We start from the raw sequence: 19,230 nt of genomic DNA on the forward strand, positions 1-19,230 counted from the left end.
TGAAACTCAAAGGGAGTAAGGCATTCTGCATGCTCTTGTCTCTAGTAGCTAGAGCTAGAGTTCATGTACCCATTTCCCAGATCTCAATTCTCCATGGCTGTGATGTTTAATGGATTTGTGTTGGATTTTGCCGAATGGGCAGGAAAACTTACAAACCCAAGTAATGCATTTCAGAGCCTGCTTAGGTCCTTGTATCTGGAATGGTCCCAATAAAGAAAAGGAGGGGGAAGGATGCCCTCTTGGGGAGAGGAAGGGAAGAGGGCAGAAGGTCTTTTCTATCACTGAGTGTTTGCTTTATTTCCTCAAACTGGATTGAAGAGAAAGGCCAAATCAACAAAAGCTTTCTCAACGAAACTTCATTTCCACCTTCCCTAGCTCTTAGGAAATTTCAAAGCATTTTCTTTTTTATATATTTCCACTGAAACCTGTTTTTTTAAACAAATACGTTTTCACTCTTCTAGTCCTCTGGTCCATCCCATGCTTTTCATGATTTCCTGTCTCTTTTTTTGGGTTGTTGCTTGAGGAAAACCAGAGGTTAGATGCTATATCCAAGGGGCTGCTGATAAATTTTTTACAACCAGTTTTAACATTTGCACAAAAAGTACAAATGACACACTTTTTAGTTTAATTTGCAATATTAAAATTTTCTCCATCACCTTCTTATGTCTAGGCAATCAATAAAATAGGAAACTGAGTCCTGATTTGTAGCCCATTTCTGAGGTGTAAATGCTTACACTGAAAATCATTTAACAATAGCAGTTCAAGCTGGTTCCTTTGGCTATCTCAGTTTCCCTATTTGCAAAAATGAAGGAATTAAACTAGATTAGGAGTTCTTAATTTTGCCTGTGTTTCCTGGATCTCCTTGGCAGTCACTCTGGTGAAACTTCTAGACCTCAGAATCTTGTTTTTAAATGTATATGGGAAGATACAAAGGAAATCAAATACATTGGAATACAGCTATCAATGTGTGTGTGTGCGTGTGTGTAAAACAAGTTCCTGCACCCCAGGTTAAGAACCTCTGGACTAAACAATAATTTCTAAGATTCTTTCCAGCTCTAAATCTCATGATCACATACAAACAGATTCTATCAGCACACAAATCTCTGAATAATTCAGAATTTTATTGTCCTAACATTTTGCACCACAAATTTCCAGTAAACAAAAGAACTGGTTGGCCCTTTGGAGATGGCTGTAAGAAACAATTAGGGTTCTAGGATGATAGAATTTAGAAGTAGAAGGAACTGTGCCGTCCTCCAGTTCTGGGGTCCATGAGCTTGCTGTTTTTTTTTTTTTATATTGGGATTCCAATATAATTGATTTTTTAAAATCCTACGTATTTTATTTATGTATTTGTACTTATGGTCCCAAGGAGTTCATACACCTAGCTGAATTGCGAAAGGCATCCAGGGCATGTGTGGACTTGTGAATGCAGGTATACTGGTTAAGAAAAATCCTTCTCTAGTCTAATTTCCTCATTTTAGAAATGGAGCACCAAGGTCCCAAAAGGTGCCTTGCCCAGGGTGGCTCAGCTGGGAATTAGGGCCAAGTTCCTCTGATTCCAAATCCAGCATTTATTGCACCCCAGCAGGGCTTGAAGTCAAACACAGTGATTATGCTGGGGCCCCAGTAAGCCTGGCTCCAAGCGCAGGAGAACTCCAGGGCTCTGTTTTCCCATGAAAGAGAAATCAAAACACAATCAAGGAAGATTCCTCACCCCACTTAGAAAGCAATTAGGCTAATAATCAAATCATTTCAGCTGACAAAGCCAATCAGCAAGATTCTAAAGCTGTAATTTAAAGTGCTGGGGGAAGACCAAGTCAAGCGGCTAGAGCAGATAATCTCCTTAGGGCGGAAGACCTTCCCAGCTCCCTGCTCGTCTGACCTGGGCTCCTTTGTTTGCTGGAAAGTAAGTGAAATGAGCTTGAAGGAGGGACTTTCCCTTAGAGATTCAAAGTGAAAAGTGCTTCTGGGAAACCTTAACAAAACAGCTCCCCCAAGAAATAAAAAAAGAGAATTCCCTCCGCTCTTCCCCAAATCCCAGCCACTCTCCTGGAGGTGTTGGCCAAATTTAAATACAGAGATTACTAACACTGTTATTATTATAATACATTATTAAACCACATATTATTTTGTTGTTTTTGTTCAGTCATTTCAGTCGTGTCCCGACTCTCCATGACCCCATTTTGGGGTTTTCTTGGCGTTGTTACTGGAGTGGTTTGCAATTTTCTTCTTCAGCTCACTTTACAGATGAGGAAACTGAGGCAAAGAGGGTTGTGTGACTTAACCCAGAATCAAACTGCTAGAAAGTATTTGAGACCAGATTTGAACTCATGAAGATGAATCTTCCTGATTCCAAGCCCAGTGTGCTATCCACTGCACCACCTAGCTGCCCCCACCAATACATAATATAATAGAATTATAATTAATTATAATACTTCCAATAACTACCTCCAATGATTCAGATTCAAAAGTCTGAAGATTTAATAGCTTAAATTGCACCAAGGCTTTTGGGATATGCTGTTTAAACATATATATATATATATATATATATATATATATATATATATATATATACTAATTAAAACAATCAACTGCTGCTGCTGTTACTACTACAGTTATTAGTTAATACCTATACCATACTTTAAGATTTGCAAAGCCCTTTACAGATGTTATTTCATTTGCAACTTGCACTTCCGTAAAGTACGTACTTTTCTTATCCCCACTTTACACATGGAGTAACTGAGACTGAATGAAATTAAGTGATTTGCCCACATAGGGTCACACAGTAAGTCTCAGAAGCAGGATTTGATCTGAGGGCTTCTTGATCCCAAGTGCAGCATCCCTTCTGAGGTTTCTAGATGGTGAGGGTGCGTGTCATAATGTCAGCCTGGACTTGGAGTCAAGAGGTCTGTGCAAGAGCTGCTCCCAGGGCTGGAAGCCTTTCTCCCTCATCACCCCAGCCTCGTGGAATCTCTATCTTTTTTTTCCAAAGTTCAGCTCATGTCCTCTACACTTGTAGCTTGCCAACTAAAAGACACCTTTCTGGATGCCCCCAATTGTTGGTCCTCCTTCCCATTTGCATTATTTCACTTAGATCTTGTATTCACTTATCTGTGTACATGATATAGTGTTGGCTCCTTGAGAGTAGGGACTGGACCATTTCATTTTTGTGTATTTGTCTCTAGCACCTAGCCCAGAGCCTGGCCCCATGGTATACCTTTAAGTAATAAATACTTTGAATTTTATTGAATCAAATCAAATTGAAATAATCTGCATCTGTCTATCCATCTATATTTCTACCTCTTTATAACTACTTTTCTACCTAACTCTCTATCTCTGTCTTTTATTGTTCTGCTTTTTAAAAATCTAACATCCAAGAACAGTGGTGTGTGTGTGTGTGTGTGTGTGTGTGTTAGGGAGAACCTCCTTCATATTTCTCAGCATTTTGTTGGGGAAAACTCTTCCCTATTCTCTACTCCTGGGCTGCTCTTTTGATGCTAACCTGCAAACCACTTTCTTCCTCCCACTTACTTTGCCTCCACTCCACCAGATGTCAGTTGCGGGGCTTGGAGGAAATGATTTAGGTAGAGGCAGTAGGAGGAAATGGGTTCCAATATTTACCATAAACATGTCCTTGCTGTGCCAGGCAATTCATTTACTGTATCCATGCTTCAATATTCTCATCTGTGAAATGGGAATAATCATCACAGTCACCTCACAGGGTTCGCAGGAGGAACAATGAAGATAATGTGCGAAACAAGCTTATATAAATGGTAACTGTACTTTCAGTGTGCTAATACTGCGAATGAGGCATACTCCATGAAGATGGAAGAAGTCCATCAATAAGCCTACAGATACAGAGACTGAGTCTTCTGCAGAAAGAAGTGAGGGATGGAGTGGCGTGGGGTGGGGGTGGGAAGGATGAGTCTTTTAAAGTGAACTGGTGACATTTTGGAATCAGAAGCATGGAAAGAGTCTGGATTCAGAGACTGTGCAAAGCTGGAGTCCTGGTCCAGTTTTTTTATCCTATAAGGAGGGCCGACTTGGAGCCAGGGGGCCAATCACAGCACCAATATGTGCAAAGAAGGTCTTGGATAAGTCACTTCATTTCTGAGGCTCAGCTTCTCTATCTATACATTAAAATGAAGGAGTATTGGGACAAAAATGCTTCTTAAGCTACAATTCCATTCATGTAAATGATTATTATTATTTAATTCCTATTGATTGGCCCAAATAGTAGTGATTTAGTGATGTGCCTATCTGGATGGAAGTCTTTAGTTGAGTGACTCCATACTCTGTGCCTGGCCCTGCGCTGTTTCAGGTTTTTATCAATGACTTGGCTAAGGGCAGACTCATTCAATCTGCAGCCAACGCCAAGCTAGGAAGGAAAGCAAGCACGCTGGAGGCTAGCCAGAGTCCAAAAAGATCACAAGAAGGTAGGATGCTGGCCAAATCGAACAAAATATTATTTAGTAAAATAAATATAAAGTCTCCAAGGCAGCTAATCGTACAGATAGAACATGACTTGGAGTCAGTCACCCAGCCTGACTTTATCAGGGAACTCTGACACTGAGTGTGTCATATGGGGACTCCCCAGACTGGCCACCTCTTCCTGAGGTGCCCCAGTCCCTCTCACTTTACTGCCAGTTCAGCTCAGTGTCCGGACTTCTCCTGCTCTGTGACACCGAGAAGGTTCCCACACCACCCCGCTTTCAGCCTCCCCTTTATGTCTCGTCTTCTATTAGAATGAAATAATAATATGAATAGCTTAGAATAGCTAACATTTATGTAGCATTTAAAAGTTGTAAACACTTGACCAAATATTGTTTTATTTTCATCCTTACAACCCTGGGAGACACGTGCTATTTATTATCCCAGTTTTACAAATGAGGAAACTGAGGCAGACAGAAGTGGAGTGACTTGCCCAAGGTGACACAGTCTTTCTGCCCTTCAGCTTCCTCTGCCCCAATTAGCTATTAAAATGCAATAGTTCCTTGAGGGTAGTGGTTGTCTTATTTGTTTGTGTCCTCAGCCCTGAGCATAGTGCTTGGAACACTGGAAGTACTTAATAAATGCCTTATCTATGTATCTATTTGTTTATCCACATAATATCGGCCATCACAGCAAAGTGCTTTACATTTATTCTCAAACTAGAGACCCACAATAACCCAGTGAGGTGGGGGCTATCATTATGCCCATTTTGCAGATGGGAAAACTGAGGCTAAGAAAAGTTAAGCTATGTGCCTAGGGTCGTGTAGATTTTGTTGTTCTTCAGTCATTCAGTTGTGTCTGACTCTTTGTGAAACTGTGGACCATGGCACGTCAATGCCGTCCATGGGGTTTTCTTTGCAAAACTACTGGAGTGGTTTGCCACTTCCTTCTCTGGTGCACTAAGGCAAACAGAGGTTAAGTGACTTGCCCAGGGTCACCCAGCTAGTAATTGTCTCAGGCTGGATTTGAATTCAGGTCTTCCCAACTCCAGGTCCAGTGTGCTATTCATTGAGCCACTTAGCTGCTCCAACCACATAGATGAGTGTCTGAAGAACTATTTGAATTCAAGCTATCCTGAATCCAACATTCCATCCACCACATCGGCTAACTGCCTGCTTGTTGTCTATCTACCTAGTGTCTATGTATCTGTTGTCTATGTATGCATGCATCTATCTGTCTGTCTATATCTGTCAATCGTCTATCTATATCGATCTATCAATTTATCCATCTATCATCTATCTATATCTAGCCTTCTATCTATCTATCGTTTATCTATCTATCTATCTATTTATCTCTATCCTGTATCTATCTATCTATCTATCTATCTATCTATCTATCTATCTATCTATCACCTATATATCTGTCCATCTATCTCTATCCTCTATCTATCTGTCTATCAATCCATCTATCTATCCATCCATCCATCCTCTATCTATCTATCTATCTATCTATCTATCCATCTCTATCCTCTATCTATCTATCTATCTATCTATCTATCTATCTATCCATCCATCCATCCATCCATCTCCAGTTGCTTGCCTTCTATATGCCTTCAGCAGATTCAGAAGACTAACCCATTGAGTCACGGCTGTCATGCCAATTACAGGTACCCACAGTGGTTAACTAACACCAGAGGTTTCCAGTGACGATAAAATCACAGCTCATTTTTGTTGTTGTTCAGTCATTTTTCAGTCATGTCCAAATCTTCATGACCCCATTTGAGGTTTTCTTGGCAAAGATCCAGGAGAGATTTACAAATTCTTTTTCCAGCTCACTTTACAAATGAGGAAACTGAGGCAAACAGGGTTACGTGATTTACCCAGAGTCACACAGCTAGTAAGTATCTGAGGCCAGATTTGAACTTAGAAAGATCAGTCTACATGAGCCCTTAGTAGTCAACACCAGAGGTTTCCAATGATGATGAAATTACAGCTCACTTATGTATTTAAGTTTTAAGAGTGCCTAGACTGGAGTCAGGAAGACCTGAGTTCAAATACAGCCTGGACTCTTAAAAACAGTGCGACCCTGAGTGAGCCACTTAACCCTGTTTGCCTCAGTTTCCTCATCTGTAAAAGGAGCTGGAGAAGGAAATGGTAAGCCATTCCAGTATCCCTGCCTCACAAAGAGTCTGACATAACTGAAACAAACAACAGAACATCTTGTGCCTAGGTTCCAAAAATCATTTGCAGTAGACTAAGATGGAGGCTCCATGGCTAAACATGTTTGTGTGTAAAAGACATAAAGATTTTAGAGAGCTGGTAGCCAATCTGATGATCCATCGAAAGAAGAATAACGCTCAGTACCAGGAAAGTGATGGTACTGCTGCTATCAACTGTCCCACGCAGTCTCCATTAGTGGGTCCAGTTCTGAACACTACATTTTTGGAAGGATATGGACAAACTGGAGCAGGTCCAGGGGAGGGTGATTGAGTTGATAGATTGTATTTATTTTTGTCTGCAGTCACTGGCAATAAAAAGACTCAAGAAGAGTTGGGAAGGTGATTTACAAGACCGATCTCTCTCTCTCTCTCTCTCTCTCTCTCTCTCTCTCTCTCTCTCACACACACACACACACACACACACACACACACGCCTTATTAATGCAAACTCGACTCCATCAGCGAAGAATTGAAGGATTGCAAAAACTCTTGATAGTGGTGGATAGATAGGCAAGCAGTATATGCTGTTTGAGTATATGAAGAGCTGCCCTGTCTTTTAAAAGGTGTAAGCCTCCCTAAATGTCCAAACCAGAGTAATCAATGGAAGTTGCAGGGTTGGAGATTGCAGATCAATAAAGGAAAACATTACTAGTGATTAGTTGTATCCCCAAAACAGCAAAAAGTCTCAGAACGTAGGGAGTTCCTCATCCTCGGAGACATTCAGGAGGGAGCTACTTGAGGATGGACATTACTGTGCCTCTTCTGGTGGGAATTAGAGCAGGTGACCTCTTTGGTCTTTTCTAACTTGAAGAGTCTTTCATGTGTTATGTCTCTCAGTGACCTTATTAGCTCTAATAGTTTCAATTATCAGGCCTACACAGAGGATTCATGGATTTATACAGCCAGACTTAGTCTCTCTTGTGAGCTTGAGACTTGCATCACCAACCACCTATTAGTCATTTTCAAATGGATATCCCACAGGCGTCTCAAACTCAATATGTCTCAAACATTTTCTTTTATCCCAAACCTATGCTTCTTCCTAACTTATCTGTTTCTGTCAAGGGCACTACCATCTTGCCAGTGACCCAGTTTCACAGACTCTGAGTCACCTTTAACTCTTCATTCTCTTTCACCTCCTCCCATATCCAGCGCTTTGCTTGTCTTGTGAGTTCTATGTCCAAAGCATCCCTCAGACATAACTGATTCTCTGCATTCACAAACCCACCATTTTGGTTCATTGATGGACGACTTCAATAGCTCCTCAATTGGCCTTCTTGTCTCAAATTTCTCCAATATCCTTCACAGAGCTCCAATGAGAAGGAAGGTAACTTTTCAACTTATCCAGAAATAGCTATGGATTTATGCTTTCTTCTCACCTTGACTCCCACCTTCGTTTGCTTGATGAGAAGCCATCTCAATTCTTGGTACCCTGAAGCTTGGAGAGGTCAGGATAAGTTCCCTTGCTCCATTATTTGGACTTTATAAATTAACAGTTGGCATATGTTCAACTTTTCCCCTCTGTCACTGATCTCCCGGGGGGTCGGGGGAAGCTCCCTTAGAAGAGCTGTTATCTGATTTTCCTGCCATTGCCTCCACCTTCTGTGCCCCCTTCAGGACTTCTATCAATGGCACTTAGCAGCACCCACGCCTCTGGCCAGGAACATGGGAGCAGCTGCTCATCTGCTTGCCCTGTCACTGCCAATGAATGAGGTCTCTAATTCTGTCTCGGTGTGATGGGGATCGATGGGCTTATCTCTGCTGCTCTTCCATTATCTCACTTGGCGACAATACAATGCTCTCTCTGTGGGGTTTAGAGAGTGGAAGGGCATGCTGACCTGCTGATTGGTTTATTTCAGGAAAGCCATTTTCGAATCCCTTTTCTTTGGACCTGGGGGAGCTGGTTTAATCTGCACTTACACTTTCTGTTGTTGTCATCCCTGGTACAATGGAAAGAGCCCTGGGCTAGGAATGAGAGATCTGGGCTGGAATGAGAGAGCTGCTATTCGCTCCCTATGTCACCTTGAGCAAGACTCTCTCTTGGCCTCTGTTTCCCACTCTGTAAAAGGAGGGACTAAGACTCAAGGGTCCCTAGGGTTCTTTTGGGCAGATATCCTATAATTTCAAGTCCCTGAACTAATTATATTTGGTCCTTTTGCAATCAATCTCTGCCCCACTTCCAGCTACAATTTCCTTTCCTAGACCCTCAGTCACTATCTAGCATCCAGAACCTAGTAATATGGGGAATCACTCACTTGGCACCAACCCACGCTTCTTGGATTCCACCAGTGAGTTCCCCCCAGACAGCTCCTGCTCCTGGCTTCCCCCTGGCTTCCTATTTCAAGTCTCAGTCCCACACTCAGAAAAGATTGTCAGAGACAGCAAAAAGGCCAGGCAATGTCACAGTGAATTTAATCTTAAGAAGTGGCAAGTGTGACTAGCTTTCAGTATTGGGCATAGAGAAAATCAGGAGCGACACACTTAAGAGAAATAATGACTCATATTTCTAAAGGGTTTACTTCATAATGACCCTATAAGGTTGGGAGTCCATCCCCAAGGTACAGAAGACAACTCCCAAGGTCCAAAGGGGTGAAACGACTTAACATACAGTTAGTAAGAGGGGGAGCCAGGCTTTGAACCCAGGTCACCTTCAGTTAAATTTGGAGCCAGATTTCTTCCCACTTCTAGCTCCTCCAAATAAGATTGTTTTGTGAGCAAGCCAAGACACACATAGTGGAATGGGGAGGAAATTTGTCCTAATGGAAAAAGAATTGAATCTAATGAACCAACATCAAGGTCCTACTCTGTAGTTCACTACTGGTATGAGACAGTCACTTCCTCTTGAGATGGGGGTTGTGGGGCATGTTATGCCTCCTCTGTAAACAAGTTGATCTTTAGGGCTGAGGTTTGAATCTATTTATTATCCTAAGGGCCAGGGACAGAACCCACGCAGGACACTAAGCTTTTACAGAGAGTTTGAAGGTTACATTCTGAGGTGAAAAAAATGAGACGAACAGATTAAATGCTTTGCCAATGGTCATACTCTGGGATGGGTCCAGAGCTGCTCGGGGCTGGATTCTACCTGGTCTTCCCTGGTAGGCCTAGGTAGGGCACTCAACCAAATGAGATAATATTTGTAAAATACTTAGCGCACTGTCTGGCTCATAGTAGGCTCTCTGTCTTTCTGTCTTTGTCCCTGCCTCTCTCTCCATGTATAGCATATACATTTGCATACACATGTGTCTATGCATATGTATACACACACTTATGCTTTTTCTCTTCCCTTCTCCCTATTCTACCCCACTGTCTTGGGGAGGATAGAGCTAGCTTGACAATACCAAGGAGCACAAGGAAAAAGGAAAGGGAAGTATGTGGGAGAGAAGGCCAGTGTAGATAGCTGAGAAAAACAAGTCATAGGAATGATCTTTCTCCAGGACCAAGGCCAGGTAGTAACCAAAGACTCCCTCTAAGCCAGAACCCCTTTCCTCTTTTTTCTCTAATGAAGAATGAGACTCTGTGGCATTACATCAGCTGCAAATTTCCACCCCTCCCACAACATGTCCGACAGGTCCCCCTTTCTGGGCTGGGATTGAGCCTGGGAGGAAGAGGACTAGGAAGATAAGCCAAATGTTAGACTCCAGCTATTTTCCTGGAGATTAGGCCATTGTGAAACTCTGGCATTTTCCACACTAAACATAACTTAGGAAGCTCTGCATTTCCTAAGTATTGGTACTTTCTGGGCACTAATGGGGTTGACCAAGGAATCTGGCATTTGTTCCTGCGATTGGAATGTGCGCATGCTTCTTTCTTCATTATATATGACCTGCTGTAAATATTGACAGTTATGATGCTGGGAAGAGAAAGACAGAGACTTCCTTTTGTCTTGCCTGAGGCCATGTTTAGTGGTTAATTGGTTGGCCAACTGGCCCTGCCTGCAGTCTCTTGACCTCTACAAGAGCCTGTAAGATTGATGATTCCGTCAGCCTTTCAGAGGGCACTGAAGCGTGCAGGCTCATCTTTTGTTATTTGCGAAATGCTGTGTTCTGAAGCAGCTCATTATTTAGGGGACTCCGGACACAGAAGTGGGGAGGCAGGGAAATACTCAACTGGAAGACAGTGGCTTCAGATCAAAGCAGCCTGGGAGACAAGCGAGTTCATAAACTGGGAAACCGATTCGAGGGGAGGATTGATGAGCGGCGCTTCAGAAAGCCAGTTGAGTTAACTATTCCTTCTAGCCAGCAATCCAAGCCTCTCACTGAATGCCTCCCTTCCCTTCCTGAAGTTTCTGCTTGTCTAGAAGCATACAAGGAGCAAAGGATCTCATGAAGCACGCCCTCTCTCCAGAAAGTCTGGTGCAGAGAGCTTCAAGCAAGACAACCCCAAGCAAGCCTAGCAGCTTTAGATTCTATGACGGGATGATTCCGAGGTCACTGGGGACTACCCAAGGCTCAATTTCTCTCCTCCCCTCAACACCAATGAACAAAGAAAAATTCTCTGAGGACTGATTGGTTGTTGTTTTGACTTTTTACATCTGCTTTAGGATGAAAACAGAGCTGAATTGTACTTCTTAAGTCCTCTGCTTGGTCCCCTTTGAGGTTATGCTATTATCTTGTTTTAAATGACAGGAAGCCTCATTGTCATTTAAGGGTTCGGGGCTGGACTTTGGACATAGTAGTCCTCGGGATTTGTTTTTTAAGTGACACATAAGGATGGCCAGAGTCCCTCAAATACCTTTTCCCCTGAAGCAATAGTTCAGATGCCAGAGGCTTTGTGAACTTAATCAGTAAGTTAGTCCAATTCTGACCTTGTACTACTAGGGAGGAAACTGAGGCCCACTTGCTCTGGCTTAGAGAATGAATTATGAAAAATTATAAAAAGAGCAGCCTGTAACATGTAGCTTACACTTACTAGGGGAGATTTGTGGCAGGAGTATGGTTAGGGGAGGAAAAGAAAAACTAACGTCAACAGAGTCAAAAGGATCTCTGCTCTAGTTAAAGAGAGAAACAGAGACAGAGAGGAGAAGAGAAGAGGGAGAGGCAGAGACAGAGACAGAGAGAAACTATATATTATATGTTTAATCACTCTGTTTCCATATGATTGCTTTTCTTTGCAATCCCAGGTATTTTATTTAAAAAAAACAAAACAAAACACTTTTTTCCTTAGAAGAGATCCTGAGTCTCCATTGGGCTGCCAAGAACCCACAAAAATAGTTCAGAACCCACCATAGGGTGGCAGAGACCTCAGAATCCATCTAGTCTAGCCCCTTCCTTTTTCATTCAGAAAGCTGAGTCATACAGAGTTTAAATGATGTGTCCAAGATCACATAGGTGGTTCACATGAGAGGTAGGATTTGAATCTAGGTCCTTTGACCTGCAAGCCCTTCTGATTTCTTTAGTGCCATGGGAATTCCCCCAGTCATTTTTTGTTGCCTTGGCTTTATCTAATGATTCAATTGTCACCCACGTGACAAAATTTCTAGAATTCACTGATGCAGCATCTAGGTGTGGGACATTGTTCCATGGAGGGGGCGGCAGTGGGCTCTGATTTCTTTGACTTGCTCTGCAAAAGCCATTCTCCCAAGCACAGCTGCCCCATCCACTGGCAAAGGCCCAGGAGGCAGAGTGAGAAAATGTCTGGCTGCCATGTGCCACTGAGTGTTTGCCTGCCTCTTCCCAGAACACTAGGGGAGCACAAAGAGTGTCAGCTCCCTTCGCTCCCCCAACTCCCCACCCCCACGTTACCCCCACTCAGGGTCTTGCCACTCTGACCCCAGCCATGAGAAGTGACAAGCAAAACCAAGTGACTGTCTCAAGCATCCTTTAGCTGCACAATGACACAGCAGTGGGTTTGGCAAACGGCATTTCTGAGCAGGCTGCCATGACGGTCCTGGACTTTAGGCAGGGAATGCATGCCTAGTCAGCTCCTTGTGCATGTGTGAGAGTGGGTGCCTCAGTGCTCCTCATAAAGGGGGAATGAGCTGAAGATGGGGGGAGAGCCACCTAAGGGCCCTTTACACAGAGTCAGAATCTCCATTGTAGGAGCCCCACAGGTCACTGGTCTAATGCACACCCATACAAGAACCCTTTCTCCCATATCCCTTATGGGTGATCCTCCAACCTCTGCTCAGAGCTCCCCAGTGAGAAGGATTCCACCATTAGTTGAGGCAACTCATTCTATTTTTGAGGAGCAGCGCATAGAGTGCTGGCCCTGGAGTCAGGAAGACTTGAGTTCCAATCTGGCCTCAGACACATAGCTGTGTGACCCTGAGCAAGTCACTTCACCCTGTTTGCCTCACTTTCCTCATGTATAAAATGATCTGGAAAAGGAAATGGCAAACCACTGTACTGTCTTTGCCAAGAAGACCCCAAATGGGGTCATAGAGAGTCAGACTTGACTCTGAAAAGTGGACTGAAATTCCACTTTTGGCCAGCTCTCATTAAGAAGTCTTTCCTGACATTGAACCCAAATCTGCCTCTTTGCCCCTTCCATACCAGTGCTCTGGACCATTCTGAAGGACCCAACCAGAGAAAGGCCAAGTAGTAATGGCCCTTTAACAACTAAAACCCTGCTATCCTGTCCTCTTTGACTCCTTTCCTCCAGGTGATCCCTCCCCTCTTCCTGCAGTCCTTTCTCATATGCCCCTTTCCTACCCTGTTTGTCCTCCATTGGGTGTCACAGGGAGCATATCACTATCCTTTCAAATTGGATCCAACACTCCAGGTGGGTGATGGCTGTGTCGGTGTCTCCCTAGTTCGGAACACTTAGTCTCTTTTAATGCAGTTGAAAATAATATTAGCTTTTCTTATTGTCGTATCATGCTGTTGACTAATACAGTTTGCAGTCTCCTAAAGACCTGTGATCTTTCTTGAATAAACTCTTACTTAGCCGTATATTCTCCTTCTTGGACTTGTGAAGTTGTGCTTTTGACCCTTTGTTGGTGCCGTTCAGTTGTTTTTCAGTTGTGTCTGATTCCCTTTGTTCCCATTTAAGGTTTTCTTGATGGACATAGTGGAGTGGTCTGCCATGTCCTTCTCCAGCTCATTTTACAGATGAAGAAACTGAGGCAAAGAAGGTTAAATGATTTACCCAGAGTCACACAACTAGTGTGTCTGAGGCCAGATTTGAACTCATGAAGATGAGTCTTCCTGACTTCAGGCCCAGTACTCTACCTACTACATCACCTAGCTGCCTCCTTTTTACCCTACTTGTAGGAATTAAGACTAATCTCTATTAAATTGTGCCTCATTGGATTTGGTCCAATGTTCTAGACCCTTGGGATCTCTTTTGGACTCAGACTTTGTCATTTAGAGTGTTGGCTATCCCATAGAACTTTGAGAAATTTGTCCACTTAATAAACATGTCATCTATACCTTTATCCAAGTCATGGATAAAAATGTTAAAAGCCCAGGGCCTAGCGTAGATCCCTGGGATTCTCCACTAGAGACCTCTTTCCAAAGTGACAGTTATGATGCCAGCAACAGAAAGACAGAGACTTCTTTTTGTCTAGCCTGAGGCTATGTTTAGTGGTTAATTGGTTGGCCAACTAGCCCTGCCCCAAGTCTCTGTAGTTCATGACTAACCATAGATTGTTAGCCTCACATGTTCATAGATGGAAAGCTGAAAAGGCCTCATATTGTCAACCTCCCTGGACCTCTATTTCTTTTTCTCTAGAATGAGGGGATTGAAGTGACTTCCCCAAGGTAATAACAGAAAATAAGCACCAGATATGGAATTTCGCCAATGCTTTTTCTGCTGGATCCAATTGCTGCATGTCTTCTCATTTCTCCTTTAGTTCTCTCCTCTTAAGCCTCTGCATGGAGGCTGGTGGAGAGAACAGCAGCAGCTCCAAGACCCCATCAGCAATGGTTTCATGGAGACCACAAGAAAGGTGACTCAGTGAGAGACTAAGGACAGCTGGATAATCATTTTGGCACCACAATGGAGCCCCACCCAGTGTTAGAGAGGAAACCAGTCATCCTTAGCGTGTCTCTTCCTTCAAGTTTCTATGGACTTCCAAATGCTGAAAATTGCCTATGTCTTTGGGTAGTGTGTGTGTGTGTGTGTGTGTGTGTGTGTATTCCCTGCAGCAGGGAAGATAATTAATTGAACTTGGAAATTAAACCAGGCTTCATGCCTTGACTTGAGATTACATTCATTCCCTAAAAGTTGTCCTGCTTCCCTTTCCCAAGGAGTTTTGCCTTCAAGTCAGGTCTGGTTCCTGTGGAAAGGGTGTCCTCACCTGTGTTAAGGCCATAAGAGCAGATGCAAATATCCCCCATCAATCAGTCAGTGAGCATTTATTAAGCACTTGGCAATGTAGATAAAAAAGACAAAAGCGAGACTTACTGTGCATTCGCGGAGCTCAGATTCTATCAGGAAAGCCAACATATACACATAGACACGTATACAAAACACATACAAGGTAAAATTTTGTAGAGGGGTCAATACCACAGAGGTTCCAAAGGTTTTCAATCCTCATGCCCCTTGGCTTTCAGTAAAGCTTCTTCTACCCCCATTCCATATTAAGAGAAATAAATTCTATTGTTTGCCATGAAACAAAATAGAGATGAATTACTTTTTTTGATAAAGAAAACTTTATTTGGACCATTATAATCTTAGTATCATAAAGCTGTTAAATATTAATCACAATCCAGTCAAATAAATTAATAAATAGGAGCCTTGATTTTCTTTCTTGTAAACCAACCATTGGTTTTACCCTGAGTATGACTCTGGAAAAATGTATCCACATATCATGCTTGGCCTTCAGTTTGTTTCTTGCTTTGGCTTGGATTGAGAACAGGAATTAGAATCTTGATTCCCAGAGATAAAGTGTTACAAAAAGAATTAAAGTAATGTGGGCACATTTAGCAAAAATGGGATGTTTCTCCAAGGCTATACCAAAAAGTTTGCAACTTCATTGATGGGAAATGAGTTTTTCATTTTTGGCTATTGATAAGAAGATCGACTCATCTTTCACTAAGTGGTTGGAGCTGGATTTTTTCTAACTCAGTGTGAAAAAGGTGGTTTTGGGCAGTAGGAATTACTTCTTCAACAGGCTCTTTCAAAATTTTCAGACTGCATATGATAACCTTTTCCCATCCTTTCCCCATCTCCAATTCACAAATGTTTTCATTAACACTAGCACTTTGGGAATAATTTTTTTGTTTTCTGCAAGGGGGAAGGCTGGGCAGTTGGGGTTAAGTGACTTGCCCAAGGTCACACAGCTAGTAAAGTGTGTCAAGTGTCTGAAGTCGGATTTGAACTCAGGTCCTCCTGACTCCAGGACCAGTGCTCTACTCACTGCACCACCTAGCTGCCCCCTACAGCACCCAATATTCCCAGGCGGTCTCCCATCCAAGTACTAACCAGGCCCGACCCTGCTTAGCTTCTGAGATCAGACGAGATCAGGGGGCATTCAGGGTGGCATGGCCATAGATGGAATATTTCAATAGAATAATGTTGTTATTTTATTTGCAGTCTCCCCGCCCCCACCCACCTTGGCAAGCTTCTCATTATCCCTGGGAGTGTGTGTCTGTCATGGAGAAAACTCCTGCACTAGTAGCTTTGAGGAGAGGAGATATCCTTGAACTTAGCTTTAAAAGAACTAGAAATTCTAGGAGGTAGAAGTAAGGTAGGAGAATCCGGTGGGGTGGGCATGGTGAGCAGCTTCCACAATGGCACAGAGATAGGCTGTGGTACAGTGGGCATAAGGAACAGCAAGAAGGATAGGTGGATGGATTGTACAGTGTTTCAAGGGGAATAATGTATAAGACTGGAAAAATAGGTGGAAAGCAAATGAGGGAGAATTCTCATTGACGAATAGAGGAGAAGTAATAGATAGTCACTGGAGTTTACTGAATGGGGGAGTGATGTGTCTAGGAAGAGCTATTCCTCCTGCGGGTGGGGATGAATCGGAGGGATACTTAGGCCATTGTCACAGACCAGGAGAGAAATGAAGGACGTCTGAATTACAATTGGGACCAATTGTGTTGTGTGAGGTAAATAAAATGTGAAGACTTCACAGGGAAGATATGTATAAATATATATAAATGTTTAAAAATCAAGAAATAGGGAAGTGGAAAAAATCTGAGGCCATGAGAGTCTGATGGCTCAGCCTCTGGGAAAGCTTACCCTGAAACTTTTTGTTCTTTCTTCTGGTTCTGGTTTAAAGATTTGCTCAGTAAGAATAGGGTCACTGTGACCTGCTTTCCTTTACTGTAAAAGTACTGTAGGAGAATGGAGAGGGTCTCCCCCTCCCCTTATCCTATTCTCCTTCTTTAGATTTATAGATGTAATCATTAGCTGTACCTCAGTTGTAATCATTAACTAAGAGAATGGGAATTGGAGTTTCTATGCCTTGATTTCCCAGTTCTTTGTCTATCTTTCCTGCTCAGATTATAAGCCTGCCTCCCAGCCAATGGTGAGAAGGGTCAGAGGTGGGAAGGAACTCTCTTGTGTTAGGTATAATTATTGGTGCTTTGCCTCTTGTAAAGTGCCTCCCTTGCTGTTCTGACAGGGGATGCTCTATTCTCGAGAACTGAATAAAATTTATTTCTGTTCCCACCCTGAGATGGCTCCTTATTATAAATTTAATTGGTGAGGGTCTTTCATCCACACAGTATGAAGAAAAGGAAGCAGATACAGGACATATTGGGGAGGTAGAATTGACTAGTATTGGCCACTGATTAGCCATGAGAGGTGAGGGAGACTAGACAATGGAGGCTGGCTCCAAAATGACAAATCTAGAAGGTAACAGAGACACGTGTTTGGAAGAAGGGTGTCTTTGAGAGAGGAGAATGATTTCAGACATATTGAGTTGGAGACGCCTATGGCATAGCCAGAATTCATCTGTCTAATGGCAGATTCCAAAGAAAAATAACCTGAGAGAAGAGGAGAAATTCATATCCAAGTCATAGCCTTGATGATTCCCAGGCAGATTCACAAATCTTAGAAATTGGGAGATTTGTGTCCATTGAACATAGCAAACCTGACCCAATGTATTAGTTAGTCATAATATAAAGGGAGAAATATGGTATGAGGGAAGCTAGGCGGACAGTGGATGGATTGATGGGCCTGAAGTCAAGAAGACTCATTTTCCCCAGTTCAAATCCAGCCTCGGACACTTACAAGCTGTGTGACCCCGGGCAAGTCACTTAACCCTGTTTGTCTCAGTTTCTTCATCTGTAAAATGAATTGGAGAAGGACATGTGGCAAACCATCCCAGTATCTTTGTTAAAAAAATCCCAACCACAACAAGGAAAAAGTAGAGGATATAGGAAGGGTCTTGTGGCTGAAAGAGGAGCCCCACTGAGGACGACTCCACCCTGGTGCTAGCTACATGACTGGTGAATCCTGCCATACTGCTCATGTCCCTCCCAGCTGGCCCACCCACATACTAGCTAAGGCATCCTCCTTCTCCCCTGCTTTCTACCAATCCCCCCTTTCATGTGTTGCCTTCCCCCATTAGGAAATAAGCTCCTTGAGAGGAGGGACCTTCTTGTTTTGTTGTTTTTGTTTGTATCTCCAGCGCTTAGCACAGTCCTTGGCTCATAGGAAGCAGTACATAAATGCTTCAGCTATGTGCCACGTGTCTCTGTAATTCTCCAGCATCTATTTGTCTATCCTCAGTTAAGAAGGGGAGGGAGGGGCTGGTGCTAGAGCATGCATGACTTGGAAACCGAACTGGGGGTGCTGGTTTCACTTTGCTTAGTTTAGTTTAGGTTTCTTTTTTTTTTTAGTTTAGTTTTTTTTTTTTTCTTTCACACAAACAAGAGGCAGCCCCTGGGGTTTCTTAACAAGGCAAAGAGATGGTCAGAAATGTGTTTTAAAAATATCATTTTGTCAAAAGAGTGGGTGATGCCTTCAAACAGGGGGTCTGCGTACAAGGAGGCCAGTTAAAAGGGTATTTCAATAGCTTACCCAAAGGGCAATTATGGCCTGGACCAAGGTAATGTCTATGCAAGTAGAAAAAAAGTGGATGATGTGACATGTGCTAAGGATGTAAAATCATCAAGACTGGCAACTTACTGACTATGACAGGAGGAGAGAGAGAGGGATGAGTTGAGAATGACTCTGAGGTTGTGAAGCTGGGGGACTGGAAGAATGACGATGTCCTCCACAGGATGAGGGGCTGGTGGAAAACAAGCCTGATTTTTGTAGGATGAAGGAAATATACAAGTCATCTGGTCCAATCTTATTCTACAGGTGAGGAAGCAGAAGTGACTTAGTCACATGGGTGACGGCAACGGCAATACTGAAACTCAAGTCCTCCCAATCCAGCCATATTTCCCAGCTTCCTTTGGAACCTACCCTTCCCTATTCATCAGTTTCCTAATACAATGCTAGTTAAGTACTGTTTGAAGAAAGAAGATTCAAAGTGTCCCCCAAGCAAAAATACTGTAATCACAAACTTTATTCCCAAACCTCTCACCACCCTCACAGTTCAATAATTTTGTTGCTTAGTCATTTTTCAGTTGTATTGGACCCTTGGGGTTTTCTTGGCAAAGATACTGGGGTGGTTTGCCATTTCCTTCTCCAGCTCAGTTTACAGATGAGAAAACTGAGGCAAACAGGGTGAAGTGACT

General features: G+C 42.9%; 1 protein-coding gene and 1 pseudogene across 1 annotated transcript in view; one reads left to right on the forward strand and one right to left on the reverse strand.

Moving 5' to 3' along the window:
• Nucleotides 1-19,230, forward strand: part of NRG1 (neuregulin 1) — an 836,141-nt gene that overhangs the window by 539,309 nt on the left and 277,602 nt on the right. The window lies entirely within an intron of this gene.
• On the reverse strand, nucleotides 15,964-16,083 carry LOC118855568 (annotated as a pseudogene).

Source organism: Trichosurus vulpecula, chromosome 6 (genome assembly GCF_011100635.1).
Source record: "Trichosurus vulpecula isolate mTriVul1 chromosome 6, mTriVul1.pri, whole genome shotgun sequence".
In the NCBI taxonomy this organism is placed as follows: Eukaryota; Metazoa; Chordata; class Mammalia; order Diprotodontia; family Phalangeridae; genus Trichosurus; species Trichosurus vulpecula.